General features: G+C 37.9%; 1 protein-coding gene and 1 pseudogene across 1 annotated transcript in view; one reads left to right on the plus strand and one right to left on the minus strand.

Moving 5' to 3' along the window:
- The window catches only part of LOC117694026 (claudin-34-like), a 572,054-nt gene that overhangs the window by 389,829 nt on the left and 157,659 nt on the right, over nucleotides 1–24,566 (minus strand). The window lies entirely within an intron of this gene.
- On the plus strand, nucleotides 21,711–22,671 carry LOC117694325 (ribosome biogenesis protein NSA2 homolog; annotated as a pseudogene).

Raw genomic sequence — 24,566 nt, forward strand, 5'->3', positions numbered from 1 at the left:
AATGAGATAAAACAAAAACAAAAAAAATGAGAATAGGACCCAAAAAAAAACAGAAGAAAAGGAGCCAAAGAAAAAGCACAAGAAACACATAGTCTCAGAGACACATACATTCACACACAGAAATACCATAAAAAACAAAAACTGGAAGCAATAAAATATCCGCAAGAGCTGTGACATAAATAATAATAGTAAAATTAAAAAGCCCTAACTCAACATTATGAGACAAAAAATATCTCCAAAGAAGTGACTGAATTCATTTTGTGTTGGCCATCTACTGTTGGGCATGGGGCCTATCCTTAAGAGTGGTTTGTTTCCCCAGAGAGAGTCCCTTAAAGAAAATTTAATTTTCATTTGCAAGTGGCTATCAATTGAAGATAGCTTCTGGGTTAGTGATGGGGATGTTTGTCCACTTCTTCTTTCCCCTGTAGGACCCCACCTGGTGTGGACACTTGCAGACTCTGTGCATGCTGCCTTGGTCTCCATGAGTTCATATGTGTGTCACTCTTGTTGTGCTTAGAAGGCCTTGTTTTCTTAGTGTCATCTATCATCTCTAGCTCTTATACTCTTTCTGTCTCCTCCTCTACTAAATTCCCTGATCCCTGAGAGAAAAGACTTTATGGAAACATCCTATTTAAGGCTAATTTTTCCATTTTCTGGTGTCTCTCACTCACTCTTCATAATGCCTGGCTGTGGATCTCTAGTTATTCTCACCAACTATAAGAAGTGTTTCTGAGGATGACTGAGCAAGGGACTGATCTATGAGTAGAGCAGAATGCTATTAGGAGTCATTTTATTGCTATGTTCCTTTAGCAGAACAATAGTATTTGGCTTTCCACTAGGCCTATCTAGTCTTACATTTTTTGGCTACCCATGCAGCTTTGGGTATGGGTTTCATCTACTGGAATGGGCCTTAAGTCAAATCAGATAATAGTTGGTTACTCCCACAAGTTTTTGTGCCATTATTATGCCAACATATCTTGCAAGCAGGTCGTGCTTACTGATCCAAGGAATTGTAGCTAGGTTGGTGTTTACCTTTCTCCTTTGCTAGCATGCAGAGTGCCTTCCAGTACCACTACTAACTAGTGTTAGTGGGGGTGAAGGTTCTAGGTAGGTACCATATTATCTTTTCTCTGTAATATGGTTATGGTATTCAGCAATAGGGCTTTGCTGTCCGTTTGTGGAGAGCCACCAATAGCCTTGACAAAAGCCTGGGTTGTTTGGGGGTTTCCATAGGACCCTTTTGGCCAATAATTTGATAGACGTAACCTTTCCCTGGTACTGGGAGCTTCATTTGGTGAAAAAGAGATATATTCTTAGGGGTTGTCTTCCCCATTATTTGGTTATTCCATTTAGATTCCTTTCTTATATGTATATATTTGAGGAGTTTCTACTATATTAGTTTTCCATAAAACCCTGCAAATAGCCCTTAATGTTAACTGTTTCTCCCTGTATTCACTCCTTCACTCCTGAATCCCTTTCTCTCCCTGTTTGATCCTCCCTCTCCAGTCTCCCCTCCTCATCTATCTATAACTGTGTATTCCATTTCCCTTTTCTAGGGAGAGCTCCCTCCCCCAAGCCCTAAGTCCCTTACTCAATTATCTAAATGTTCTGGGTCTATGGATTGTAACTTGGTTATCATAGACTTAACAGCTGATACCTACATATAAGTGACTATATACTTCCTGGATCTAGGATGTCTCAATTGGGGTGATTTTTATCTAGTTCAATCCATTTACCTGTGAATTTCATTATTTCATTTTTTTAACAACTGAGTAATATTCCATTGTGTAAATGTACCATTTTTTTTATCCATTCTTCTGTTGATAGAAATCTGTTGTCTCCATTTTCTGTCTACTGTGAATAGAGCACCGTCTTAGTCACCATTCTATTCAGTAAGGAGATAACATAACAAAGAAGCCAAGAATAAAATAGGCCCTTGAAAGATACGTCCTTAATGACCTACTTTTCCCAACTACGTCTTACCTCCCATTACCCAATTAAGTGATGACTCCATTCATGGATGACCTCACTAAGGTCAGAATCTTCATGATCCCAACATAAGCCCCAGCTTTTGAGACAGGAGCTAGGTCTTTTTATGTATTAAGGGGGAAAGGTGCATGGTGAAACTGCAAATTGCTCACATATATTTCAATGAAAAAAAGATGTTGCAGTTCAAAGGAAGATTTGTGATAATATATAAAGATAGGGAACACTAGGGGAGATGAAAAAGAAAGCCTATAGTGTGCTATGAGATAACCAAGCTGGTCATGTAAAAGGAAGGACATGGCTCTGGGACAGTGATAGCAAGCTAGCTGAGAGACATTTGGAAAGCACTGTTGTCTTTTCACGTATTCTTGCTTCTAATGCAGCTAAGTGTAGCAGACTAGACAGCAAGAATGGCTTCTAACAAGAAGCATCCAGCTAAGAAATCATCCCAGTCCACTATTTAGACAACAAGGTAAGTATTAGGAACCAAGAAAAACAGAGGCAATGTGCTTGGTAGCTGTAAAAGAGTAAATACTCTGCCATGGTGAAACTACAAGCCTATCATGTAAATGTAGGGATAAATAAAAGCTGGTGTAGTTAATAGCATTTGAGATGCCTGCAAGTTTGAAGGGTGGTAATGGTGCCAAACAACTGACAGTTACCAGAGAATCAAAGTCAGAGTGAGAGATGGATAGATGGGGGCTTCAATCATTACTATCTGGGTTAAGGCACACATAAACAACACAGGATCATCTCTCTGGTTGTGTATGCAGACAGACATAGAGTGTTCCACCCATAATAGCCCTGAGAACTAACCAGACTCACCAGAGAATCCATTAGCCATTGTTCAGTTTCCCTTTGACAACAGAAATTCAGTGGCTGTTTTCCTTCTTAGAAGCTCCTGCCAGCTATATGATTTCTCCCACTTTACCTCAATTTTCCACTTTTGTAGTAATTTTTAATAATGCCTGCTTCCACTTTGCATATGTACTTGAGTCTACATTACAAATTTTCTTTAGCCTGAGGCCATAATCCTGGGAGCCACTGACCTCTGATGATTGTGAATAACTAGCATTTCAGCTCCTTTGATCACACAAAATTGGGACATAAAAGATCCTGTCACACTCAAAAACCCTGCATCACTCTGAAAACTGTTACATCAAGGACCAAACCTTCAACATAAGAGCCTTTGCTAAATAACCCAGATCTAAAGCAACAGGATGGCCTCCACTGGGAACAAAAAGATTGCCCAAAATGTCACTAGTAGGGTGCCTGAGAAGTTCAGCATTAAAGAAAATTAATCAAGGGGCTGGATCTGTAGCTCAGTTAGTAAGGTGTTTACTTAGCATTCATAAAATCTTGGGTTCAATCCACAGCATCATAAAACAAGGTGAGATGGAATAAGCCTACAATCACAGTGCTTGAAAGCTGGAAGCAAGGGTATCAAGACTTCACTGCCAGCCTTAACTCCACAAAAAGACCAGCCTAGACAACATAAAATCCTACCTCAAAATAAATAAGTAAATAAATAAATAAACAAATAAATGTAAGAACAACAGTTATTGCATATGGTATCTATGCCTGTGCTACCTTATATAGTAGGCGCTAACCACAGGTGGCTACATCCAAATGTGACAGCTCTGAGTTGAGATAGGATTTTTTTAAGCATGCTTATTTTTAAAACTTTATAAGAAAAGGTGTAGAATATTTTAATATAATGATCAATGTTGAAATAATACATTGGATACAATGGGTTAAATAAAATACCATGGTAAATTCCCCCCAGGGGTAGGAATTGATCTTAAGATCTTATACATGCTAGGCTAGCACTCGATTACTGAATCACATATCCCCAACCCTTTAAAGCTGTTTCTCTTGCATTTTACTTTTAAAAATGTCTACTATATATACAGCTAAAAAAGCTACCATGCATTTCTGTTTTGACAACACTAGCACTTATTGTTTAGGTATTTCCTTCTGATTGAAACATTCTCTCCTTGAAGGATTAGGGAGGTTCATAAGACACAAAATACAAGCAAAACTTACAAGGTCCACAAAGTAAATGAAACTTACAAAGATTATAAGGCCATCCCCAGTTATATAAGCTATAACAATTGCTGGTGGGAGGAGAGATGCAGACCCAGCTGATAGACTGCAAGTCACACAGAGAACTCCAATGATATGGTTTCATGAGTTCTCAGCCATTAGAGGCTGTTTGTTTGTCTGTTTGTTTGTTTGTTAGTTTGTTTTTATGTGATAGTTATCTTTGAGTCATCCATACTCTTGTAAGTAAGTTCACTGGTTCACTAAGCTAGTCTTGGATGGGATCTTTTCTTTGGTCTGTTGTGGATACCCCTATCTGGGCTGAATAGACAGATATTCATATTTTCTCAGGAAAACTCATACCACAGATTTCCTTCTGCTTCTTGCCAATACTTTACCTGTACATGCATGTAACCTCCGCTTCATTAAGTGCTGTTCACCATGCAGAAAAAACACCTACCTGCTATAATTACAGAAGCTAAGTAAAAGTACTGAATGATTTAATTAGACTAGGAAGACAGAAGGTGAAAGCTTAGTTCCCCTTTCTTTGTCTGTCATAATAATATATGAACATGAAACACAGAGTGCCACAAATATAATTTTTTCAATGACAAAATTATTAGGAATTCTTTTATTTGCAAGGCATCCCCACAGATCAACAGACTAAATGGCTGAAAAGTTCAAAAAAAAGAAAGAAAAATGAGGGAGGGCTTTAAAAACAGACAAATATTTCTAAAGAGAAGCAAGTAAAGTATCTTTATTGAAAGTCCTTTTAGTTTTCAAAGCATTTCAGGAATTTATATTAATTATGCAATATAATGGGTCTCATGATGACATTTTGATACACATAGGTGTGTATGATGTATGCATATATACTTACATATGTGTGTATATGTGTGTGTATCCACTCACAGATAAAACACATTGATGATATTCACCCTCTTGTAGATTAAAGAGTGTACCTCAGAAGAGCAGACAAAATGTTAAATGCATCACTCATCAGACTAGATACCCAGTACCATTCTGTAAAGTGCTTGTTGTAAAAGCAAGAGACTTGACTTTGGATCCCCAGCACCACATAAAAAGGAAGATTCTTTGACATGTACCTGGAATCTCAGCAATAGGGAGGCTGAGATAAAGGGATCACTGGAGCTCAATGACCAGTCAGCCTAACCAAATCCCTGAGCTCCAGGTGTGAAAAACTTTGTTAATAAATATGCATACATACTTACTTACTTATTTACAAACATATATACATACATACAGGGGGATGGAACAATGGCTCAGCAGCTAAGAGCACTGACTGCTCTTCTAGAAAACCTGAGTTTGATTCCCAGCACCCACATGGTGGTTCATAATCATCTGTAACTCCAGGTCCAGGGAACTGAACACCACATACTTGTGGCATATACACATGCAGGCAAAACAACAATACAATAAAATAAAATATTTTTAAATTTGTTTTAAAGAGTGGAGAATAAAAATATCCAGTGTCTACATTTGAACTCTATAAACACTTATATACACATGTACACCACCCACATGGATACAACCATCAGTGTGCTGTCCATACATACTGTTAAATCAGCAGGCAATCTTAGTATCTAGATGACCAAGTTACCAATTCCAGCATGATATCACTAAGGATGTGTTAAATACTTCTTTTAAAAAAGCATCTTATTCCCTGATTTACAGATAGATATTAAGGCCAGCCCTGAAGCCTCTTTATTGCACTAGATAATTGTGATGAGTGTAACCAAAAGTTTATCATTCTGGGTAGAAGTAATGAAAAACACAGATACTCTGGCAGAAACAATGGGGTTCCTAAGTGCTGTGAAGCACTGACTTGTGGTACATTTCAGAGTAGGACCCCAATTTTCACATGAAGTAGAAATGTGGAATCTCTAACCATTTCTTTATAGAAGTGCAAACAGGGAAAGAAGAAAGAAAATAGAACTTTTAAAACTTATTTTGGACAAAAAAAGGCATTAGAACCCCAGACTACAGAATATGAAATAAATGGAAACATTGTCAGAGATGGGCCAGGGTGTACTCAGGAAAAGATGGTTAAGAGCAAACACATCAGGGATCATGAACCAGCTGGAGTTTTACAGAAAGCAAACAAAACCATGTGTTTCAATGACAATGAACAGGGCAAGAAGTAATCATTGGGATCATTTGTTTCCAAGCATCCAAATAAACGTTAAACAGGTGACAGAAGGTGATTCCGACCCACAATGAATTCCCACAAGTAGGAAAACTGAAATTATCCCCAAACTGAAATTATCGAGGACAACCCATATTTGGAATCATCGATTTGCCTGCGGCTGGTGGAAGAATGTAATATAAGTACTGACAAAGAAATTTTAATTTTTAATGTGTATATTTCATCTATATGCATGTTTGTGCGTATGTGTGCACATGTGTGTACACACATGCATGCAGGTACATATGAACTGGGTCAGGAGGATTGCATGTGAGTGTTGTGAGGGCATCCTCAATAGCTGGTACTCAGGATCCATTTACCTTAATTTTGAGATAGTATTTTGCATTAGCATGGAGCTCCCCAATTAAGTTGGGCTGTTTGGCCAGTGAGGCCCAGGGAGTTGCTTGGGTCCACCTTCCCAGTGCTGATATTAGATACACACAGGCGGGGACTGCATGTGGGGACTAGGGCTCAAAGTCAGTTTTTCATGTTTACATGGAAGCTTTGTTATGGGTTGAGTAGCTTCTCCAGAAGTTGTACACAACAGCCACTACTATTGATTGGAAAATGAAAGCTACATATTACATACATTAAACTCTGCGTCCAAGGAAAATTCTGGATTCTTTGGCATCATAGAAAAATATCCATTTCCCAATAAAAGCAATTCAGAAATACAACAAAAATTACATATGCGTAGATGAACGCAAAAATCGATAGTTTGTTCAGAGGAGTTGGAAGGAAGTAATGGTGGATGGATATTGTGGTTTGAATAAGCAATGTCCTCCACAGGCTCCCATATTTAATCATCTGATAGTATCCATCAGGTGACACTGTTTGGGAGGGGAACTTTGCTCGAAGAATAAATGAATGAAATTTCCAAAGGATAAAGAAAAATACTATTTTAAATTTTGTTCTTTATTACATGGGAACTAGTTTTTAAAAAATTAGTAGAATAAAGAGATGTAAATCAGCAATAATCAAATAAATGGCAGCAGCAGTCTATCTTGCTAAGAACGACTTGCACAATGACACCCGTGGCATAAAACAACTGGATATGCAATTTCATTGTCTATTAAGGTTAGCTCAAAATTAAAAAAAAAAAAAACTATAAATAAGTACTAAGCACTAGTTAATGACATGAGAGCTGAATTACTGAGGAGGAATTTTGTGTTCAATTTACGCTGAGAAACATCAAAACTAAGATGGATCCATATAGAAATAAAAGGATAAACAGTTGGAGACATAACATAGCTAAATAAATGTTAATGGAAGAATCTAGGTGATACTGTAAAATTCTTTCAGCATTTCCAGATGCTGTGAATTTTTTAGAAAATGTGTTAGGAAAACAAGAAGAAAGAAAAACTGTACAGAGGCAGCACTCTATGTAAGGTACAGAAACACAGAGCAGGGTTGCAGAGATGGTTTCACAGATGAAACATGGACCAAAGTTCATCTTCATATACTCTTATGCTTGAGGAGGCAGTGACAGGAGGATCCCTGGGCTTTCTGACCAAGCATTCTAGCTAAATCAGTGAGCTCAGTATTCAGCTAGAGAACCTGGAGCAATAAGGGAAGCAATAAGAGACCATCTCAACAACTAGCCTCCACATACACATGCTCAGGTGAATAAGTGGAGCACGTAATAAAAGAGCACGTACACACAAAGAAAGGGGGAAAAGTGAGCATTTAGCCTGTGTCCAAAGGAAGGTTAACAGAACAGAGTAGATAATTAAAAAGTAAAATATCCTAGATCGTGAAATTTAGTATATCTTTGTAGTAAGAACTCAGATGAAAAGAAAAAGATATGTTATTCAATTTTGTTGAGACAAGTGGCTTGCTTTCTGGAATAATGTGTTTGGTTTCATACCATGATAACACTAGTTTTAATTTTTATTGTTAGTATGTGTATATGTATACAATAGTGGGTATGCATGTGCCACAGTGCATGTGTAGAGCTTAGAAAAACTTATGACTTGTTTCCCTTCTTCCACAGTTATATATATATATATATATATATATATATATATATATATATAATTTTAAAGTATTTAAAAATTACTCTGGGGCAAAAAAAAGATGGCTCATCAGTAAAGGCTCTTAGGTACACAGGCCTGACAACTGACATTGGCCCCAAAGTAACTTTTGAATACATTTAAATATATGTGAATGTGTACAAAGAAGTAAAACACAGCACAGAAAAAAATCTTTTAACTCCAGGGAACTCTGTGGCAATTAGGATCCAAACTCAAGAAAGATTAAAAGACAGATGAATTCACCCACTTGGCAGAATTTATCAGAGGAAAGAAGAATGAGGAAATACAAAAGATACGAATCAAGGTACAAGAAAATTGCCTCATGTTGCAAAGTGAATTCTTCTAACAATTGCATTGCTCATGCCCATATAATATCAGCTAGAGAGGGTATACAGAAAGACTGTGGGTAGAAAATCCAGATTTATAGAAAACTTCTATCCTGTTTGAATTTTGAACCATAGAAATGTACTCCCTAATAAACACTTAGGTTTTACAAAGTGGGGAGAGTTCTATAGCAAGTAAGTAGTTTTTAGTGCCCCACCTTAAAAAGTTTAATACTGAGAAACGACCTGTATACTGATATAGTTATAATTTGCATTTCTCTCAGAAGAGGAAGCTATGGTATATAATTCACTTTACAAAAATGGAGTAAGAAAATGCCCATATGTACACAATGCTGACAACCCTCTCTTGCAGATGTTTTCAAAGGCTTTAGAAAGGAGAAAAAGAAATAATAACAGGTAAAAGACATGTTGGGTTTTTTTCACATAGGAACCTTTTATCCTGGTTGAATTTTTGAGCCATGGAAATGTACTCCCTAATAAACACGTGGGCTTTACAAAGAGGCGAGAGTTCTATAGCAAATGAAGACAGCAAGGTGGGAAGCAGCTCGAGTTCTTTGCTGTTCATTAGCGCAGTGAACTCGCCTGCTCTCTCAAAATCACTGACTATTATGCCTGAAAAGAATCTCATAAACACTCTCATCCCACACGGTGGTTTTATAGACTAGAAAACAGAAGCACAAAATAAACTGTCATACTCAACGTCACCAGCAATCTTCTCAGAGCAGAACCAGCAAGAGCTAATATGGGTCACTTCATTTTTATATAACATGGAAGGGTTGCCACAAAGAGAAGACATGGAAAGCCTCAGACACAGAAAGCAAATGTTAGCAAGTAGCAAGCTGACAAAAGACATGTTCCAGACTGTATAGAGAACATTCAAAACTTATTCAAAAGAAAACAAGCAGGGGCCGGCAAGATGGTTCAGTAGGTAATGTTTGTTCCCAGTCCAGATGACCTGACTTTTGTCCTCAGAATCCCCATGGTGGAATGGGAGAACTGACCCCTGAAAGTTGATTGATAAATCAATTAATAATGTAACAAATTTTATTTGTGAAGGAGAGAAAAAGTACCTAAAACAGGCTAAAGATTCTTAGTAACCAGGAAAATAAAAAATAAACCACACTGAATACCACTGTTCAACAATACGTTGGCTAATTTTTTTTAACTGACAGTACCCAATTCTGGGAAGGATGTAACGGACTTGAACACTCATACATACATTGCTGGCACACAGAACCTGAAGTGAAATGACCACTTTATAAAACGGTTTGGTAGTTTTTTATAAAGTTAAATAAATGCATAGACAAAGTTTTCCATATGACCCACAAAGCCACTCAAGTATATTCCCAAAAGAGATAAACACTTACATTAAATAAAAACAATGTATACACATTATTTGTAGTCATCTGATTCCTGTCCATCACAAAGCTGTGCGTGACTCCAGTTCTTCAGATCGCATCCAGGTAATACAGTAATATGCAGGCACAAAAAATATCACTACTGATATAGGCAAGGACTAGGGTAGACACCACTGGTATAGTGCTGAATGAAACCAGAGATCTACACGGCTACTTATGGCTCAATCCCAAGGATCTGACATTCTAGAAGAGGTAGACTTGGAAGAATAGAAAATCTATCAGTGATTACCAAAAATTGGGAAAGAAGTCAAATAAGGGGGAAAACAGTTGTAGAAATTGTCAGAATTTAGAAGGTATGGTGGCAGATGCCCCAACTTAAACATTTGCAAAACCCTGAAGAGTTGTATTTCATAGAGAGCCCCGTTTTTTGAGTAAGATTTATTTATCTATGTGCATGTGCATCTGTCTGAGTGCATGTATATGCACCATGTGTATGTAGGTGCCTTCGAGGGCCAAGAGATGGTATCAGGCCCCTGAAGCTACAGTTATAGGCAATGCCCTATGTGCATGTTGGAAAGCAAACTCCTTATCTATCACCTGCACAAAGCCGAAGTCCAAGTGGATCATGGACCTAAACATAAAACCAGATACACTGAATCTAATAGAAGAGAAAGTGGGAAACAGCCTCAAACTCATTGGCACAGGGGAAATTTTTCTGAACAGAACACCAATGGCTCAGGCTCTAAGATCAACAATTGACAAATGAAACCTCATGAAACTGAAAAGCTTCTGTAAAGCAAAGGACACTGTCAATAGGACAAAACAGCAGCCTACAGATTGGCAAAAGGTCTTCACTAACCCTCCATCTGACAGAGGGCTAATATCTGAAATATATAAAGAACACAAGAAGTTAGACTCCACAAAAACAAAATAACCCAATCTTTAAAAGGTAGCACAGAGCTAAACAGAGAATTCTCAACAGAAGAATCTCAATGGCCGAGAAGCACTTGAAATGTTCAACATCCTTAGTCATCAGGGAAATGCAAATCAAAATGACCCTGACACCAGTCAAAATGGCTAAGATCAAAAACTCAAGTGATAGTAGATGCTGGCAAGGATATGGAGAAAGAGAACACTCCTCCATTGTTGGTGGATTGTAAGCTGATACAACCACTGTGGAAATCAGTCTGGCAGTTCCTCAGAAAATTGGAACTACTCCTACCTCAAGACCCTACTATACCGCTCTTAAGCATATACTCAAAAGATGTTCCATAATATCATAAGGACACATGTTGCACTATGTTCATAGCAGAGCAACAAAAGTCTGGGATAAAAGAGCATTAAATATTTTCTAAGGAACTAAAAGAGGCAAGTTTGAAGCTTCTTGATAGAAAGAAATAAAATGTTTAGGGAATATTACTAATTACTTTGATGTAACCATTTCATACAGATTCAGCTACCATGCTGTATTCCATAAATAGTATTGAGACCATTTTAAAACTATGTATGTGAGGTGTATGACATGGTGCTTTAGTATACACATATATCAAGCTAATCGACAAACCCACTCCTTTGGGTGGAGCCAAATTAAAATAATATCAATAGCCACATGTGGTAGTACACACCTGTAATCCTAGGCAGGATAAGTGTGACTCTGAAATCCATATGAGCTATGAAGCCAGAAGCCATCTCAATTTAAGAATGAAAAGAAAAGAAAGGAAAACAATATAGAGTGGAAAAATAAAATTATCTCATTGGTCCTTTATTACATTTCAAAAGGGTAGCTACAGGCTGGGAATATGGCACAGTGGGAAAAGTTACTCAGAATACAAGGACAAGAACCTGAATTTGAATTCACAGCACCCACAGAAAAAAAAAATGTTAGGTGCTGTGACAGACATCAGGACACGCAGTGCTTAGGGGAGTAGAGACAAGTGAATGCCTGGAGCACACTGGCCAATCAATGTATCGAAACTGATGAGCTCCAGGTTCAATGAGATACCTTGACTCAAAAACTAAGATGAAGAGCATTTGAGCATCCGATGTCCACCTCTGTCTCCTCTGTCCTCCATATGCAAGAACATACATACAAGAGTATCTATATGTACACACACACACACACACACACACACACACAAATAACAACTGATTTTAAGGACTAGTAAAGTTTGCATTATGAGTAGGGAAAAATTCCTTATAATTTTTCTTTGAAAACATAATCCCAAAAGACTATGAAATCCATACCTTAGTTGCAATGTGGGGAGGCAGGAAGGTCCATAAGGTATGATCATATTGCCTGGGAATTTCCAAACATGCATGGGGCCTTCAGCTGACCTGATTTTTCTCTGATTTAGAAGTATGAACCAAACAGAAAATAGAGCCACTCTCCTGGGGACCTCTTTCCTGCCCTGGTGTATTTTTTTCTCTCTTTAAACTGGTACTGGTCAGATACTTTAATTATCTAGAAAAACATCATCCTCCAAAGGAGTCTGTTTTAGTTTTAAAATCTCTATTGTTCCATAAACATCAAGCAAAATAACCCTTGTGCAGTGTCTTAGTTTGCTTTCTGTTGCTGTGATAAATACTGTGAGCAAAAGCAACTTGGGGGTAAGGGAAAGGTTTATTTCACATATACTTTTCAGGTAACAGTCCATCATTGAGGCAAGTTGTAGCAGGAACAGAGATTGAAACCACACTGAAGGTTACTGGTTTGTTCTCTGCTCAGTGATCTCTTTTATACTATCCAGGAACACCTGCCTAGGGATGGCTCTGCCTGCAGTGAGCTGGGCCATCAATCATTTATCAAGACAACTCTTCACAGACATAGCCACAGGCTAATCTGTTCTGGGCAGACCCCCAGTTGAGACTCCCTCAAATGACTCTGGTCTATTTCAAGTTGGCAACTGTAGCTAACTAGGACTTATAATATCTTTTCTTCTAAACTGTTCATTTGTAGGAACCAGAGACAGTTCTAAGTAAATGAACTTGTCACCAAGTCATGATAATCTGAGTTTAATCCCTGGAACCTATAAAGTGGAACAAGAAAGCTAACTCACATAAGTTGTATACACACACATACACACACACATGTATGCACATGTGCACACTCACACGTATAATTTAATTTTAAAGTAAGAATCTAATGCAAGTTAAGATCCTACTGCAAGAATTTTAAAAATAGTATTTTCAGATACCTGCCTATGTCTATTTGTATCGCTATAATATCCCCAAAAGGGAGGAACAACAAAACAAAACAAAAAAAGTATTTCTTGTAGTTCTGAAGGTGGTTACTTGTAGGTTTAGTGTCTGACACTGGCTGCTTTCTCCCATTAAGGTGGTTTCTTACAGACTCATCTGCAAGGGAAAATGCTGCTTGGAAGAAATAGAAGATCAGCAAAGGCCCTTTCCAAGACAGTCCTTTCATTCAAGTGCTATCTCATTAAACACAGAATAATCACTGCCTTCACAATTCAACTGCCACTAAAAAGTTCAGGCCTCTTATTATTATTGCTTCAGGATTAAGGTGCAACATGGATTTAAAGAGTCAATGCCAGTGAGCATAGTTTCCAAATCTGGAATCTGTGAAATATTATCAAAGGCTTGAAACCTCATTCAATGGACTCACCTTGTTGAGTACAAAATCAAAATGAGCATGACCAGAAAATAAAAGATTGTAGAAGTATTTATTGTCTTCAGCAGGTGAGAAGTAGGAATTATCCCAAAAGCACTGTCCCCTTGAGCAAAGGAACTATGAGGATTTTGTGCAGAGAGAGCAAATATATTCATACCAGAACACATTTTAAAGACAGGCAGCTAAGGTAAGAAGTGTGTCCCTGAGCACACTCAGCTAGCAAGTATATCCCTGGGCACACACATCCTTAAACATTCTCATTTAAGAAGTGCATTTCTGGGCTGGAGAGATTGCTCAGTGTTTAAGAGCACTTGCTGCCTGCTCTGACTAGTTTTATGTCAACTTGACACAAGCTAGAGTCATTTGAGAAAAGGGAGTAGTAGCTTTTGTCATGATGTTTTAAATGGTCAAAACAGAATGGACACTTTGAGGGCACATTAATATAGGAGTCTGACCCTTCAAGGTGCCAGCCTCAATATCTGACGTTCTTCCAGATGAGAGATTCAAATATGCAGTGTTAGAGAAAACAATGTTGTGAATGGTGTTCAGCTTTCCAGCTCATGATTAAGGACTATAGTGGCAACTGACCGACTTGTTAAAAGTCTCCACACTAAATGCATATCACTTGGCTTTGTAAGACTCTAATTCCACTTACTGTTCTGCCAAATACTGGCATTTACCCTTTGCACCATTACAGAGTTTCTGAAGCTGGATCAGACGCACACATTCTTCCTAATCATAGTCTTATCAAGGAAATCCACTGTTAGCATCCAGTATTTGCTTTGTGCAGGCATGGAGTAGAGCCATTAGTAAACTCACAACCAGTAGGCTAAAGTTTGTAGGCAAAATAGCAGAAAGAATATACAGTTGGTTCTGCTTAGCACATGTGATGGTTAATACTGAATGTCTTCTTAACAGGACATGGAATGGTTAATACTGGATGTCAACTTGATAGGCTCTAAAATCAACCAGCAAACAAGCCTTTTAGCACAGCCCTGAGGAATTATCTAGATTAGGTTAACCTCTGGGCATGCTTGGGAGATATTATCTTGGTCTGTTTAAATAAGGTTAGAAGGACCACCCTAAAATTGAGTGGCGGTACCATCCCACAGGTTGGCAACTTGGACTGAATAAATAGAAAACAAACTGAGCCACACCCACTCATCTCTATTTCCTGTGTGCAATGTGACCAGCTGCCTCCTCAAGCTTTCCCACTATGGTGGGCCATACCCTGGAACCAAAACAGACTCTTTCTCTCTTATATTGCTTTTCTCCAAGTATGCTATCACCGTGGCATGAAAAGAAACTAAGACTGTGCACCACAGCAGAACAGGTATGCACACAGAGACACAAAATTAGGATCCACTTCTGTACACAATTATACCACGTATGTACTGCTGAGAACCACTTACCCCATTACGACTATAATGTGAAAGTAGATATAGACAAGAGATAAACCACTGACTAGGCCATGACTCAATAAAACTTTCTTTACAAACATAAACAACAGCCATGATGGCTGTAGCTTACTCAATTCTGCCACACATTCTTTGTGAGAATAACATCAAAGTGCTGATGGCAACAACTGTTCTTACTGAGGTCATCATCATCACCACCACCACCATCACCACCACCACTACCACCACCACCACCACCACCACCAGTGATTCCCTGTGTGTCTCAGCGTGTATTGCTGTTGCATCCTCTAAGAAAATGCAAAAGCAAATCCTCCTAAGACACACATGCAAGTGAGAAAGGCAAGTGCTCCAGAGGTTGATGCTTGTGGCCATGCAGGCATTATATGAAAAAACAGCTTGTGGCCATGTAGGAAGCCTGCTGGGAGCAGCATGTGGCCCCAAGACCTCTAGGCATCTCTTCTCTATCACTGAACTCTGGGAAGTTCAGACTATTCTATAGTTGTATGAGATCATTTCATGAGCTGGTACTCCAAGAGATAAGTAGCAAACATTTTCACTGCTGAGATGCAAAAGCTACAAGGAAGAAAAACAGAAAGAAATGTATTCAAATTATAGGAAGCTTTTAAAAATTATTTCCCTGAATGGGCCATTTTCTTCCTTTCTGTCTGGTTATGATCATCTTTATTTTCTAGCTGTAAAAGTATATGTTTGCCATTTGTCTGCAGAAAAACACAGCCTTCAATGCACAGCCATGCTTACCTGGAGTCATTAGGAAATTATCTGTCTGATTAAACAGGCATGCTAAGCCACAGCCTTACAGCATGCCCTCAGCCAGCAATGCCAAGCATCACCTGACTCATAGTGCAAAGACCCAGACCAAAGGGAGATTTCAAAAGAGAAATTGTACCTTTCATAGCCAGTAACATTTGTGAAAGCTATTTTAAAGCAATTATGTGAAATAATTTCAGGAGAGCAATTTGATTCTTTCAGCCTGATGATTCAACAAAATGAAAAGCTTCAGAAAAAGGAGAAAAAATCAGGTAATTTCCCCTCTGATCACAATTTCAACCTGTGTTCTCTCAGAGCTGCCCTGAAAAGCTTATTGGATACAAACTGTCCTCTGGTCATTTATTTGTAAAATCTTCATTGTCAAATTAGCAAAACTATAGTTCACAGCTTCTGGGAGTCCTGTGGCTAGAAGTTCAATACTGAAAAATTGGGACTGGACTGACCCTGACTGTGCTAAAGATAAAATATCCACAGTCAATCACTGTGGCCTCAGACACAGCTACCCAAGTCTCAGACTCAGTAAAAGAAAAGGAGAATTACCCAGATGGATGGGTAGATGAATAGATGGATAAACAATAGATTATATGAGTAATATGAATACATAGATATAAATGATACAATAGATAGAAACATACATACATACATACATACATACATACATACATGATAGGCAGATGAATGACAGATATAAGACAGAAAATAAGTAGATGCATAGATAGATAGGTGATAGATAGATACATAGATAATGATAGTGATGAATTTGTGAATAGTCATAGAATAGATAATAATTAGATAATAGATAATATAGTTCATAGATGATACACAGATGATAGATGATAGATATCTGAAAGATAACAAAAAATGTTAGATACATAGATAAAAAGATAGGAGAGAGATGGTGGATGCATACATAACTTATACAGTAGATGTCAGATAATTAACTAGATAATAAGATAATACAAATTTACATATTTATATACATACTTTACATAAACATGTGCACACACAAAAATATGTAGAAATATGCATTTGTAAACTTCTTAACCTACTCTTAAATCTTAGTTGTTGGTGACTACTCAGGATTAGGTGGAGGAATTGTCACTCATCTGACCACTGCTGTTTGTCATGCTACAAATTTTTTAGAGTTATAAAGCCCAATTTTAAGAGCCAAGAGCATTCAACCACTAGGAATTGGTACTTTGCCTGGATGACATCCAACAATTACTACTCAGAGAGGAAGGAATAGCAGTTCACATTGCACTGATGAGTCTCCATGGCAACTGAGGTTCGGTGCATTTGTAAGTGGCCTGAAGGTTACAGAAATTCAGAGTTGCTCATCTGGGATTAAAGCCCAAACCCATGGTCTTTTCTGTCTACTCCATTCCGCTATCATTGTGAATTTCCATTAGGAAGATCCTGTAAATGCTTCCAAGGGCAAGGTCTAAACCACTCAGAGTTCTAAATTGGCAGAGCTCCCTTTTGTTGGCATTGCTGTACAAAACTGTGACTCATCCAAACATTTGAGAGAAATGAAGCTGCCAGACAAGAGATAAGAAACTACATTAATGAGTAAAGACAGTCGCCAAAATTATCCACCCATCATAGTGGCACCTACAGCATTCCTTTGCCACCAGTAGTTTGTATATGAGTTAAGGCCTTGTGAGCTTTTCCCAGTCCTGTTAGGCATGTTCACTGGGGTCATCCTTGTTCAGTTCACATTTGGACAGTCACTTTGGTGAGATTATGATTGTAGCTTCCGATACTACAAAAGACACAGTCTCACAGCAAATTCCCAAAGCCTTCAATCAATGGATCTATGAATAAGTATTATTAAATGACAACACAGTAGGCAGAATTAAAATATAATGATTATTAGTCATCATGATGCTGAAGAAATGGTTTATAAATGTCAGTTCATGACAGCCAATTAAATACAAGGTACAGTCTTTGCATGCATTTCTTTTTTTGCTTTTCCTTTTTAAGATTTATTTTTATTTTTGATGTGTATGAGTGCTTTGCCTGTATATATCTAATTGTACCATGTGTGTATCTGATCCCCAAGAAGGTCAGAAGAGGGAATTACAAATGGGGATAGAAGGGGCACAAGAGAGAATAATGAATATGATCAAGACATGTTATATATATGAATGAAAATATCATAAAGAGGGATGGAGAGAGCTCAGTGGTTAAAAGCACTGATTGCTCTTCCAAATATCCTGAGTTCAATTCCCAACAATCACATGGTGGCTCACAACCATCCATAATGGGATCTGATGCCCTTTTCTGGTGTATCTAAAGACAGCTATGGTCTACTCATAAAATAAATAAATAAATAAATAAATAAATAAATAAATAAAATCTTTAATTAAAAAAGAAAATACCATAAAGAAACCCATTAGTTTTATAATTAAGATGTGCTCATAAAATATTTTAATGTACTTGCTTCAGAACTGAAATTTTAAATACTATGAAGTGTTTGAAAAATTTGAGTTACAAGGGCTTAAAATTTTGGTATAAATACACCATTGTAAAATTCTCTATCTTCTACCAAGTGTCCACACACTAACCAAAGAGACACATAAAATGGAGCCAGTGAGATGGCTGAGTTTATCAACACGGCCTACATGGTAGAAGTAGAGAACCGATTCTCAGAAAGTGACCTCTGACCTTATAATGCTTTTGCATGTGCACCCTACCACACAGCCAAACATTACTAACAAATACATTTTTTAAGGGAAAATGTTACTCAAGTGTTCTAGTCACATAGATTTTACTTAGAAAAATCACAAAATTAGTATACTTAAATTGCTTATTTTGGTTTTGGTACATGAAGATAAATTAATATATGCTAGTTTTATGTCACCTGCTGGACAAAATTGGCTTATAATGAGTTCACTATTTAGATAACCAGTACATACTAGAAACTGTGTGTTCTCAAATGCTGAATAGAAAACAGCATTGTACGACTACACAAAGATTAAATGAGTAGAGATAGACAGATATCCCCATGCCTAGAATCCAGTAATCCCTTAGTAAATGTTTGCCCTCCCACCTTTTTCTCCAGTATACAGTCTGCAACACATGCAGCTTTATTTTCACCTGTTATAAATTCCTTCTCCTCTCAGATAGGAAGTGGGGAAAGGCATTTCTCCATGAAAAAAAGAGATGTGTGCCTTAAGCAAGTGACTTAGATTCTCTGAGGTCATCTAATACTGATTCAGCCAGGGAAAACATTGCCAGCCTTGGAGAATCTATCAAGACATTCTACATAGAGATGCTCCACTTGAAAGTCCAGGAAGTCCCTGTGTTTCAGAGTCCTTTAAGGGACCTCCTTCTACTGCTCTCCTACCACTTCACATACTAAATATTCAAGGTGCATAATTATGCTCTAGTTCTGGGTATGTTCTCACCCAAGACTAAATCTTTGATCTAGAACCAAAACAGACCCAACACCTACCCAATAAACTTATTCTGTTTCTATTTTCTAATGCAGATACTCAAACAAAAACTAGGAAGGACAATCCCTGCCATGAGACAGGTTAATAAGACCCAAAGTAGAACCAGAGTAGTAAGGTATCAATGAAAGGACAGAATCAAAACCTCAAGAGAGAGAGACAGAGACAGAGACAGAGACAGACATAGAGACACAGAGACATAGAGATACAGAGAGAGAGAAAGACAAAGAAAGAGATAAATGGAGAGGGCCATGGCTTCATGCATGAGTGCATGTTTTACACTGATTTTGAATCCCCAATACACACATAAAAATCCAGGTGTGGCTACTCATACTTGTAACCCCAGAACTGTGAGGGCAAAGATAGAAGGATTGTTAGCTGCCAGCCTAATTCCATATCTTGGCACTGAGGATAAGGTGAAGAGTGAAATAGTAGGACACCCTACATCCTGCTCTGGCCTACACACACACACCACAGAAAGAGAATATTTCCTGCATTTTAGAGGGCAATAGATCAAGCAGTGACTTTATTCTCAAAGTCCCCTCTTGCATCTATTTTAACAGGCTAGTGACAAAGTGGCATGTGCATGGCTGAAAGGTCAGGTGCTGTTGAGGAAAGAATTCATGGGTTATGTTGTATGTTATGTCCCACAAATGTATTCCCTGGAGTGTCCTTCAGTACAAATAGACTTGCCATCCTGAAGTAGCTCAGGACTGACAGATGAGGAAAGACAAAATAACATCAGTATTTTGTGGTCTTGTCCCTGTACTTGAAGATGTCTGATGCTATATTCTACTCCATTTCTGAACCTTCCAATTAATAGGAGTCCGTTACATCCCATATCCCACCCACTCCCACATACAAACACTATATAACTATACTAATTAATATGGGACCGTCCATACTTTTCACAATTGAAGGGAAAACAAGATCAGCAAATGGCTCCATGATATACAGTGACATTTGTCAAATTTGCATTTCACATCATGAGGGAAACTATGTCTGCTGCTAGACACCTAACTATCTACTCCATGCTAGTGAACTCATGGTTATTTAAAGCAAATCTCTAACTTCCAATTTACTAAATAGCATAATCCCAGAAAACTATCTATATAGATTTGTCCCCATAACCACAGATAAGTGTAGTCTTCCTTTACCCCCTTATTCAGGAAAGTTCTCTTTGCAATAAATGAAGACCACTGCAGAAAACCACAACCAATCAAAATCCAACATTGTGGAGCCCAGTCCCATTATGTACATCTACAAAACACTTCTGTGCCAAAGACTTAACAGAACATTGTGGAAGATGGGACAGAAAGATTCAACAAGGAAGAGGATTGGGGAGTTTGCTATGAGACTGAGTCTCCTACTAATATCAGAAACTATACATATAAAACCTCACCAACATGACTGCCCAAATGTAAACTGAACAAGGATGACACCAATGGTCATGCCAAAGTGGATTAAGGAAAGCCAAGGAGCCCTTAAGCCTTCACAAAATACTTCAGGCAACTAAGGAATGCTAAGAGTGGAAAAAATAGTTTTCTCCAAGAAGGATCACACCAATTGATTATCCAATACCAAATGGTCATTCTTGAAAACATACATACAAGTAACACTATAAAGCCTGAGCAATTTATATTTAGAAATACATACATATGTACATGTTTATGCATGTAATAACAATTAATGGAAACAGACGCCATAAATTTGAAAGAGAGCAAGGAGAGATATATGGTAGTGTTTGGAGGGAGGAAGGGAAAGTAAAATGTGGTAATTATATTACAATATCAAAAATAAAATAATGCCTTTCTGCCAGGGCAGACTCCTATCAGGTCTGCTCCCCCGAGGACACCATATCCTAACCCATCCCAGAGGAACCACTGTACTCAGAGCAGCGGAGGAACCACTGTACTCAGAGTAGTGGAGAATCCCCTGCACTCAGAGCAGTTGAGGAAGCCAGATTTTCAGGAGCTCTAACACACCAGGATCATAGGACTTCAGGATCCCAGAGGCAGCCTGAGTCCCAGAAGCTCTTCCACCCAGGAGCTCAGGATTCACAGGATCACAGAGACAGCTGGACTCTGAGGAGTTCAGACACAAGCAAGATAACAGGAGAGACAGGCTCCAGTCAGACAGTGAGTGCAGGTAGCACTAGAGATAACCAGATGTTGAAAGGCAAGTACAAGAACATAAGTAACAGAAACTAAGGTTACCTGGCATCATCAGAACCCAGTTCTCCCACCATAGAAAGTCCTGGACATCCCACCACACCAGAAAAGCAGGATTCAGAATTAAAATCACTTCTCATGATGAGGATAGAGGACTTTAAGAGAGACATGAGACTTAAAGGACTACCCTTTCCTGTTCTGGCCTGAGCGAACAAGACTCATGGGCCAGTGACATCCAGAAATTAAGAGGTTTTTGGAACCCGGGAGGTCGCAGACAGCTGCTCCTTGGCTGTCATCATGTCACAAAATGAATATATTAAATTGCACCACAAATGATATCCATATCGTTATCCATATCGTTTGGACTACCATGAGAAAAAGAGAAAGAAAGAAGGTTGGGAGGCCCATGAATGTTCAAAGAAGGCAAAAAAAGAAAGAAAAAAAAAAAAAAGATTGTCCTGAAGGCTAAGCTCTACCATAAACAGTGCCATGTGGAGAAAATACAAATCAAAAAGACTATTAAGATGCATGAAAAGAGAAACACCAAGCAGAAGGATGACAAGAAGACTCCACAGGCAGCAGTGCCTGCCTATCTGCTGGACAGAGAGGGACAGTCAAGAGCAAAAGTACTTTCCAACATGATTAAGCAAAAATGAAAAGAAACATCAGGAAAATGGGAAGTGCCTCTACCCAAAGTTCATGCCCAAGGAGAAACAGAAGTATTGAAAGTTGTTCGAACAGGAAAAAGTAAAAAGAAGGCAGGGAAGAGAATGGTTACTAAAGTCTGCTTTGCTGGTGATGATTTTAGAAGAAAACCACCTAAATATGAAAAGTTCATTAGGCCAATGGATCTACATTTCAAAAAAAGCCTATGTCACACACCCTGAGCTAAAAGCGACTTTTTGCCTGTCTATACTCAGTGTGAAAAAGAATCCATCATCCCCATTATATACAACCCTGGGTGTGATCACCAAAGGTGCAGTTATTGAAGTGAATGTGAGTGAGTTGGGCCTTGTGACAAAAGGAGACAAGGTTATTTGGGGAAAGTATGCCCAGGTTACCAACAATCCTGAAAATGGGGCACAAATGCAGTCTTGCTGGTTTGACAGTGACATCATACAAGTCATTCCACTCACTAAGGAAGACTACATGCTGTCAGGAAAACACCATCGCTGGGACCTTTCTGAACTACCAAGCAGCCTTACCCCACGTGCAGTCATCAAGAAGTATTTATTAAGATGTAAAGGAAAATAAAACACTGCCCAATTTTACAGTTTATCTTTAGTTTGGGGCCTAATGACTTACATGTTAATAAAATTTAGTGACTGAGTAGCAAGTATACAAAAGCATACTAAGGACTAGGTATGCAGCAATACATGTCTGTCATTACTTGAAAAGCCACCAGTGTAGGTGAAAGTTCCTGTAAAGGTCAAGTATTTCCTATCTTGATGCCATTAATCCTAAAATGTGGAATATTTTAAATACATGGTAGTGTTTAAATTCATAAAATATTACATTAAAAGTCTGAGAGAAGGTAAATTGGATGAAAAAATTTTACAACTCAGTTTGTCACTTGTAATTAATACTTTATGTGGTATTTTCAATAAACTCAACTGTACTTCCACCATTTTCTATATTCTAAAACTAGGGAGTGCATTTATACTGCCACTACAGTGTTGACTTTAGATAATTCTTGACCATGTACCAGTGACTTGAGATGTGGCAACTAATTAAGATTAAAAGTCATGATTTGGGGTTATAACTTAATCCATGTTCTTAAGAGTGTCTGTATATTAATCTATAATCACCATATTGCTTTAAATTGTTTATTTTTACATTTGCTTTCATAATACAATGGGATTAGTTGTGCCTTTAAAAAAAAAAAAAAGAAGGACATAATTAACTCCCTTAAAGAAATACAGGAGAACACAGGTAAACAGGTATAATCCCTTAAAGAGGAAACACAAAAATCCCTTAAAGAATTGCAAAAAAACACAACCAAACAGGTGAAGGAATTAAACAAAACCACCCAGGATCTAAAAATGGAAGTAGAATCAATAAAGAAATCCCAAAGGGAGACTACCCTGTAAATAGAAACTGAGGAAATTCAAAAAATCATCAGATCCTACTACAAAAACCTATACTCAACAAAACTGGAAAATCTGGATGAAATGGACAATTTTCTAGACAGATACCAGGTACCAAAGTTAAATCAGGAGCAGATAAACCATCTAAACAGTCCCATAACTGCTACAGAAATAGCAGCAGTCATTAAAAGTCTCCCCACCAAAAAATGCCCAGGACCAGATGGTTTTAGTGCAGAATTCTATCAGACCTTCAAGGAAGACCTAACACCATTTCTCTTCAAACTATTCCACACAATAGAAACAGAAGGAACACTACCCAATTTGTTGTATGAAGCCGCAAATATGCTCATACATAAACCACACAAAGACATAACAAAGAAAGAAATCTTCAGACCAATCTCCCTTATAAATATCGATGCAAAAATACTCAATAAAATTCTCAGAAATGGAATCCAAGAACACACCAAAACAACTATCCATGATGATCAAGTAGGCTTTATCCCAGGAATGCAGGGATGGTTCAATTTATGAAATCCATCAACATAATCCACTATATAAACAAACTCATAGAAAAAAACACACATAATCATCTCACTAGATGCTGAGAAAGCATTTGACAAAATTCAACATTCCTTCATGTTAAAAGTCCTGGAAAGATCAGGAATTCAAGGCCCATACCTAAACATAGTAAAAGCAATATACAGCAAGCCAGTAGCCAACATCAAACTAAATGGAGAGAAACTTGAAGCAATCCCACTAAGATCAGGAACTAGACAAGGCTGCCCACTCTCACCTTACCTATTTAATATGGTACTGGAAGTCCTAGCTAGAGCAATTAGACAACAAAAGGAAGTCAAATGGATACAAATAGGAAAGGAAAAAGTCAAAATTTCACTATTTGCACATGATATGATAGTAAACCTAAAACTTCCACCAGAGAACTCCTAAACCTGATAAACAACTTCAGCAAAGTGGCTGGATATAAAACCAACTCAAACAAATAATTAGCCTTCCTCTACTCCAAGGATAAACAGGCTGAGATAGA

This window comes from Arvicanthis niloticus, chromosome X, assembly GCF_011762505.2.
Source record: "Arvicanthis niloticus isolate mArvNil1 chromosome X, mArvNil1.pat.X, whole genome shotgun sequence".
Lineage (NCBI taxonomy): Eukaryota > Metazoa > Chordata > Mammalia > Rodentia > Muridae > Arvicanthis > Arvicanthis niloticus.